The sequence below is a fragment of the Condylura cristata genome, unplaced genomic scaffold, assembly GCF_000260355.1.
Source record: "Condylura cristata isolate star-nosed mole 26May11 unplaced genomic scaffold, ConCri1.0 scaffold00016, whole genome shotgun sequence".
NCBI lineage: Eukaryota > Metazoa > Chordata > Mammalia > Eulipotyphla > Talpidae > Condylura > Condylura cristata.
The window spans coordinates 32,243,729-32,251,428 of record NW_004567117.1 but is presented as its reverse complement, the minus strand read 5'-3'; the positions used below and the strand labels follow the sequence as shown (position 1 = coordinate 32,251,428).

The window sequence follows — 7,700 nt, the reverse complement described above, 5'->3', positions numbered from 1 at the left end:
TTTTTTAAAAATTAGGTTATATAAAACATTAAAATTCCTTTTTCTTGCCTTAACACCCAAATTATGTCTTACTTTACCACCACGAACAATGTTTTATGTGTCCTTCCAGAAAAACCCATGATTATCCCATAACCACAAGTGTATAGGTAGCTGTCCCTGTACCTGCCTCTGAATCTACAGTTGTACACCTTCTTTTCAAGGTATCCATTACTAGAGAGGAGAGATCTTATTTCAAATAATCTCAGTTTAAGGCAAATCGTTTTAGATTACTGAAATCTGACATTGCTTTTAGTGAGGATAATTAAATAATAATGTCCATATTATTTCTTATCAATAGGAAAGGTGGACCAGAAGTCAAGAAGGTTATTAATATATTATGGAGGCCAAATCCTGAATTCAGGACTGTAGAGCAAAAGACTGTATTATTTGTTGGTTAAATAAGAGAAAAGTCAGCAATTTAATGACAGATCTTTGGTTTGGAAGATCATCTTCTGAATAAATGGAAGAAGAAGCCAAAGGAATTTTTACTTCGTCTTCTTTCATAAATGTCAGTTTCACTTACAAAATTTTCTTAGAAAAAGAGGGTTTTCAGGATTAACAAATTCACTGAGTAACGTTTGAACAATGAAAGCATTTGCAGGTCAGACTGGTGTTCCCTAACATCCTTCATCTGGAGACCCAACAAATTTAATAAAGATATAAGCCTTCTATTTGCTCTTAACATCTATTCAACTCAAGAAAATGGCACAATATGGAAAAATGAACAGTTATGTAAACCACAACATGTCCAGGATAATTTACCTGAGCTATTATTCTCACTCTACACTATAAAAGATTATCTCTCTCTCTCCTTGCTGTGTCTGTTCTAAAGTTCTGTCACTTTAATGGTACATATTCCACCAGCTTTATTACACAGCAGGTGAGCGGGTCGCCAAAGCCCTCTTCATCCTACACAGGAAGATACTGGAACTGGATAATTGGTCCAGGTTTCATTTTCTCCTCTCCGATCCCGAAAGCTCAAGGCCATTCACTGCTGTTACTCCATTGTTATATATTCTTCACCAACTCTTTTTAAGAGCTTACTGCAATCATCTTCCGTACCATCTTCTTACAAATAAAACCGTTTCTGAATTTCTCCCTCCCCTTTTTTCTTTTGACAGACTGTAACACCTTTCTGTTCTGATTCCGCTAAAAAGTTCCATATATTTAGTAAAACAGTGGCATGAAGGTGACATCCTGACCTCTATAACGAACAGGAATTTGCTCAGCAAACTTTGTCTGAACTCCCTGTGGTGCCCACATGTTACTAAAACCACAATATATTACATCTTATTAGCAGATAAAGAATAGTCTCAAATCGACTGGGGAAAAAACCTCTATTCAAATAAGTGGAAAATATGACAAGAGAAATATAGAAAATGACCTTGATCTAGAAATAACTATAGCTCTTTAGAAAAATCAGCTTCACAGCCTAAGTTACTGATAAATAGAAGTAAGTGGTTTGTACCTAAAGTGAATCATGCTAGAGGAATTCATTTACTTCATTTCAGGCTGAGGGGTTTTCAGACGTCATGGCTTATAAATTCTTGTGGCTGGTGGGGTTTTCTAGTTAATTCTGCCTCCCAAAATAATCATGGAAGATCACATTTTGAGGGAGAATAGAAAATGTGCTTCTTCATATTAATTAAGTCACTTATCACTTCTTCCAGAGGAATCAGTCACAATCTAGAACCACCTGGGAGAGGAAGGACAGATTTGTTCCTCTAAGGACAGCAACTGAATCTAACTGGAGGATCTCTAGTTCTAGCCATAGATGGACTAAGTCACCTATAGTTTTTTACTTATGTGTGAGATACTGTAAAATTAAAGTTAAAAAAAAAAGTCCTCCCTGGTGGCACAGGGGTTAGTCTCAGTGCTATCAAGCTATCGCCAGCCACTGAGGCATGAGTTGAATTCCTGGCCAGAGAGCTAATCCACATGGCACAGCAGACCTCTCCTGTCTCGCCCTCTTCTCCCCTCAGCAGCCTGTTCTGCTCCCCACTCAGTCTCTGGTGAATCTTCTCACCCTCCACCCAAACGAAACTCTGCCCTGGACCCAGTTCTTGTGTACATAAATAAAATAAAAATAAATCTTAAAAAAAAAAAATGAAGTAAAAGTCAGTCAGACAAATGATCATGAAATACACAAAGGCTCCATGTATGAGGTGGTCGCTAAGCAGTTAGCAGAATACCATCCCCCCCAAAGGAGCCCTTTCCAGAGAGGCTTCGCTGCCTGCAGCCTATGACTACACACCTGCTGGCAGAGAATGAACCTGGAAAGACAGCAACTTCCTAAAAGGACAGCTCTGAGGCTTTTGAGGTACCCCAAAATAATTTACCCCAGAAAAAAGCAAAGGGAGGCCCTGAAAAAGGAGCTCCTCCCTCTACTCTATGCCCACTTACCCAGCCTTTTCAAACTCAACAGGTATATTCTCATTGTCCCCTTTTTGGCGGAGGGTCCCTGATGAGGTTGGAGCAAAGCAGGAGAAATGTATTTGGCAACTCATCTTGAGAACACAGGGTGCCTTCTTGATGCCAAAAAGAATCATAGATCTCTTTTAAAACCTCAGACTTGGGCCCTCCCTGGTGGCGCAGCAGGTTAAAGCACAGCACTAAGAAGCTTCAGCTACTTCAGCATGAGTTCGATCCCTGCCTGCCCCGAGGAGATCCACGTGGCGCGGCAGACCTCTCCTGACCCGCCCGCTGCTCCCCTCAGCAGTGTACTTCGTTGATCTGCCTGTTCTGCTCCCCGTTCTGTTTCTGGTGAATCCTCTCACCTTCCGCATCTCTGGCCTGTACCCCAATTCTACATGAATAAATAAATATTTAAAAAAAAACACCTTGGACTTGAGAACAGTCTCTTGGCAAGCCCCCCAACTCCTAAGTCTGATATGACAGCTCAGTACCTCACAAAGGTAGGCTTGGTGAGAAAGGCAGCTTTCAATATGGAAATGTTGGGGCCCATATTGAACAGAACTCTTCCCTAACTAAAATATTCTACTTTTTTTTGTTTTTAAACTTTTTAACAGCTGCTGAAATGGAAAAGCATCTTCCTCCCCATGGAAGGATCCTAAATTACTATCTCCAGCAGCCTGTACAGATGGAAGGGAAGAGGCCAGATGGACACTGGTGATCCTGCAACTGTTCTACCAGGTGACCTGGTAGAGAAGAAGAAAAAGTCTTGGAACTCACCTCTTTTATGTTGGGACCTATATACACATATAGCTGTATCCAGATGGGAAATTTGTTTGTTCCCAATCTCCACTTTCTACCCATGACCAGGAAGACACACTGGAGTGGACGAAGAATGTTCTCTAGTCACGGGCCAGCAAAGCACAGCTGTTAACTATGGGCTCCTGCCCTCCCTGTCACTGTAACAGACCAGACCTCCCTTCTGCTTCCCTACCCGCCCCCCACCCTTGCCACCCCTGCCGGTCCTAACTGGGTAGTTTGAATCAATCTTCCCAGGGAACAAAACCAAGAGACTAGAGGACTTTTTTTTTTTTTAAGTTCTTCCTGAAATCACCAAAGAGCTGACAAATTAGGGAGGGACTTCCAGCTTAAGATCTGTGAGAAAGAAAGGCAGAGATGTGTGCTTGGGTGTTAAGGGTCACTTTTACCCAAGTGGAAAGACTTGTCAATCTAGTAAAGGAACCTGAGAAGCGCTTTCCAGCAGCCTCAGGGGTCAGGAGTCAGGACATTGCTAAGGTAAGGGCTAGAAACCCTTATGATGGAGCCCCAAATATTTATATATGTATATGAATAGGTAGCTTTCCATTTGCATTCAAAGTAGTCTAATTTTATAAACTCTTTCAAGAGTAAAGATCTGTTTGGGTATTTGGGCCAAATCTACACATAATTGCAGAGATTAGACAACAAGGGTTTCTGGGGAAACTGAGGCTGAGAGAATTTATGCACTTGCCAAGGTTACACAGAGGTCAGTGCCAAGGCTGGGCCGGGAATCAGATAGCCCCATTCTTTTTGCTAAGACACTGTACCATCTTACTGGCTGTCAGAGTGTGCAGGTGGAGAAAGGTCCAAGCAAGAAAGTTTTGTAACCAGTCTCATCACCAGATCATCTAGTCCCAAATTAACTAATCATTAATTCAAACTGATTCTCTCAGTGCCAAAGATACAGGTGTGAGTGTCACTGACATCCAGTGGGTAGAGGTGACTGACACTGGTAAACACAAACATTCCATTATGTGCAGGACAGCCCCCGTCCCTGGTTAACAACGACTTTCCCACCCCACATCAATTATGCCCAGGTTGAGAATTCCTGCTTTAAAATAATAGGCCCATGTAGGTAAAGAAGCAAGATTCCCTGGATACGGATTAACCTTTAACTCCAGAGTACAGGGTGTAAAGCCAGGCCGACTGCAGTTCGCACAGAGCTGTCTTCCACCATCAAGGCTCAAAACTGTCATAGGTCATAGAACTGCAAGGACCCCACATGAGTGGCTTCTTGAGGCATAGGTAGCAGAATTTCAAGAAGCGCTGGGAAAGGCTCTCTGTCTGCAGTTATCTCCAACACCCAGCGTTTGCACTTGAAATCCTGTGTGGGTTCTCATGGCCGGATGGGGTCTCATGGCAGGGTTTCAAGCCCTCCGTGGAACAAAGCGTTTCATTCCACAATGAGGTTTACAGTGCAAAGACCCCTGCAAGAGAGAAAAGTGACCTATATTCATATGCAAGACAAAGTGACTGATGGCAGAAGAGATTTCCTCTGCATTTTTATACAGTGAAAGTTTCAGAGCAGCTGAAAGGGTTAGGAAGAAAAGACAGAAGAGAGCCAGGGGAAGGGAGAAGAAGTGGGGGACACGGAGGACTGAAATAGGTGTCATCTCACCAGACTACCGCTGAGCCAGCAGGGAGGGAAGGATGCAGGAGAAAAAAGAAGTCACATTCTTGGCGTTGAAGATTACAATCAAGTTCAGCTCAGGTGAAAAAGAACCCCAGGGATGCTTGAAAGAATGGTAGGGATGCAGCTGGAAAGCAGGTGTGGTTCTACCACCAGCTGCCAGGACAGTGAACCCCACTGTGTGCTGGGTGCAGCCCCCACCTGACACCTAGAGAAGTCAAGGACAGACAGTAAAATGCTGAGGCAGCGCTCTTTGTTGAATAAATGGGAAGTATTCCAGAGAGCTATGGAATTCCTAAAGCATTCTAAAGAGCTTTGTTTTCCTTCACACCTTCGATTACAGGATTTCCCTCCACTTGGGAGGGAAGCCTTTATTTGTCTTCTTCCCCTGGCTGGATCCTATTGCATCTAGCAAGGCCAGTCTGTGTTCACTCTGCGCTCTTGCTTGTGCCCTCTGTTGGCTTTCCCTCCCTCTTCTTCTGTAAGCACAGATCTTAAGCCATTTATGGAGGGCTTCACGTGCTTCCTAGGTCAACACACTGCCTTTCAGAAAAGATGTGAGGGGGCTTTCAAGTCCACAGGAAAAAAAAATCCAGTTAAAAAAATAATTTTAAAAGGAGATCAGAAACAATAAAGAAAAGGACCCCTCCCCCGCTCCCCCAACCAGAACTGGATAAGGCACTAGGAATTGCTGGAGGCCAAGGTAAAAAGATAAATACACTAGACTCAAAGCAAATTCTTGCTCACTGATAAATGGGAAGCCACTAATCCATGACAGAATAAGTTTTTCTTTCTGATGTGAAATTCCAAGAAAAATCTGTTCCTGGATTTTCCCATATAAAACTCAAAGAGGCATTGTATGTGTTTCTTGTGAGAACATGCTGTGTCCTTTCATGCAGACTATTCAGACTACATTTTCAGCTAATGGGCTATATATAAAACAATGTATGTGCTCAAGTAATAATATTTGCTGATGGAATGAGGGGTGGCCATTTTCTTGTCCATCTAATATTCCAGTGAGTCTCATGGTCCCAAAATTATCAGAATAATGGATTCATAAATACTCTTAGCAGGAAGGACCCTCAAGCCATTTGACTCTGCCCTAGGCTCCAGTCATGAGCAATGCTGGGATTTTAAAGCCACCCTCCCACCCACACCACTGTCACCAATTTGGAACTAGGGACAGGAAAGTCCCCTACCTTGGTGCTTCTCCCTCCCCTCCCCTACTTCAGTGTGACCATCCTTTTGTCTGTCTGTGGGTTCCCACCACAGATTCTCCATCTCTTTGAATGTCAGGGCTTTGCTGTATTAACCTTTGATCCCTGCCATAACTAGCACCCTCCTTTGCACAGAGGATCTTTCTGTTTTCCATTGTAAGGAAAGTAAATAGGAAGATGTCCCAATGTAAACATTTTTCAATATTCTGCTCTGTTCCCTCTGACAACGCCTCAAGTTATAGAGCAGAAGAAAGAGAGCTGTTCCTGCCTTACATGACAAGGAGTAAAGAAAGTTCAAGTCCACATTATTAAAGGAACTGAAGCCTGAAAGGTGAGAGGACAGCTCCTCTCTCCTGCATCTCCATCTCCATATATCCCTGAAAAGTACACAGGCAGCACTCAAAAAATTACTTAGTACGCACTCAGGAAATATCTATCAAAATACGGCCATAACACAGCTACCTTAAACATAGTTAAGTACTCAACAAATATCTGCTAAATTGAAAAGTTTGTAACGCGTCTCCTTTGCACACAGTAGGTGCTCAATAAGTATCTTATACATTGAGATGATTGTAAGGCAGCCACCTTGCCGTGGTAGGGCCCCTATAAAAGGCTACTGCATGGAATCGTAGCAGACACTCTCCCTTTGGGGCACTGGCAGGGATGAACTTAATCAAACCCTAGGCACAGCTCCATGAATGGAACTGTGCGTCTCGAGATAGCGCTTTCTAGAGTGCTGGAGAGGCGCGTGACAGAGCGCCGCCGCGGCGGACACCGCGGACTCAAAGCCGGCTCCCGGGCATTGATTAGTGATCAGGAGCCGTTCCCCATCCAGAGGCGCATATGTTGGCCAGTTCAGGGGTCACTTCGAGACTGCACCTGGAACTCCTCGCCCCCTCCTTGGGCATCCGCCCACCCCAGCTGCTCCTCGGCTTCCAGAGAGTAGCGGACTGAACAAAAGCAAAAGCCAGTCGGGTTTCCGACGCTTCTCTGAGGGAGAGCAGCTCCGGCAGGGGAGCGGCCCGCGGACCCGGACCAAGCTATGATGTCCAACCCGATCCTCAGCCGGCAGCTGCCGGCCCTCCCCAACAGATTCGGGCTGGGAATGGCCCAGCCGGGGAAAGCGGTCCCCACCCCGGGGCCGCGGAGGGGCAGAGTGGGCGTCTCTGTGGAGCGAGGAGTGGGGGGCGCTCCATTCACCCTGAACGCGACAGGAAGGAGGCTGGAGGGAAGAACGCGAGGGGACGGGCAGACACCACGACCGGGGTCCCAATTGAACTCGCCTAGCGAACCGCCCCTCGGCGCCCCTGGCGCGCCCGAGGGTGGGGGTCTCCTCACCGCGCCCCTTCCCTTGATCGTCTCCCCCTGCATACACACCCCTGGCGCCCACCAGCAACCTTCCCGTCCAAACCGCTGTGGAACGCCCGCGCGCGCGGTCCTCGGAGAGAGGGTCACTGAGGGCGGTCGCGTCGGTCCCGCGGGCGAGAGCCCACCGCTCGCAGGCTCGCGCGTTCGGAGCTGGCTTGGTTTTTGGTCTGGGGCCGGCGCTGTTTTGTCTCAGAAGAGGTGGGAACAGGCGGGGG

At 45.7% G+C, this 7,700-nt stretch overlaps 1 protein-coding gene across 1 annotated transcript in view; it reads right to left on the bottom strand.

Moving 5' to 3' along the window:
* MAPK4 (mitogen-activated protein kinase 4) overlaps positions 1–7,700 on the bottom strand; it is a 128,064-nt gene that overhangs the window by 119,696 nt on the left and 668 nt on the right. The window lies entirely within an intron of this gene.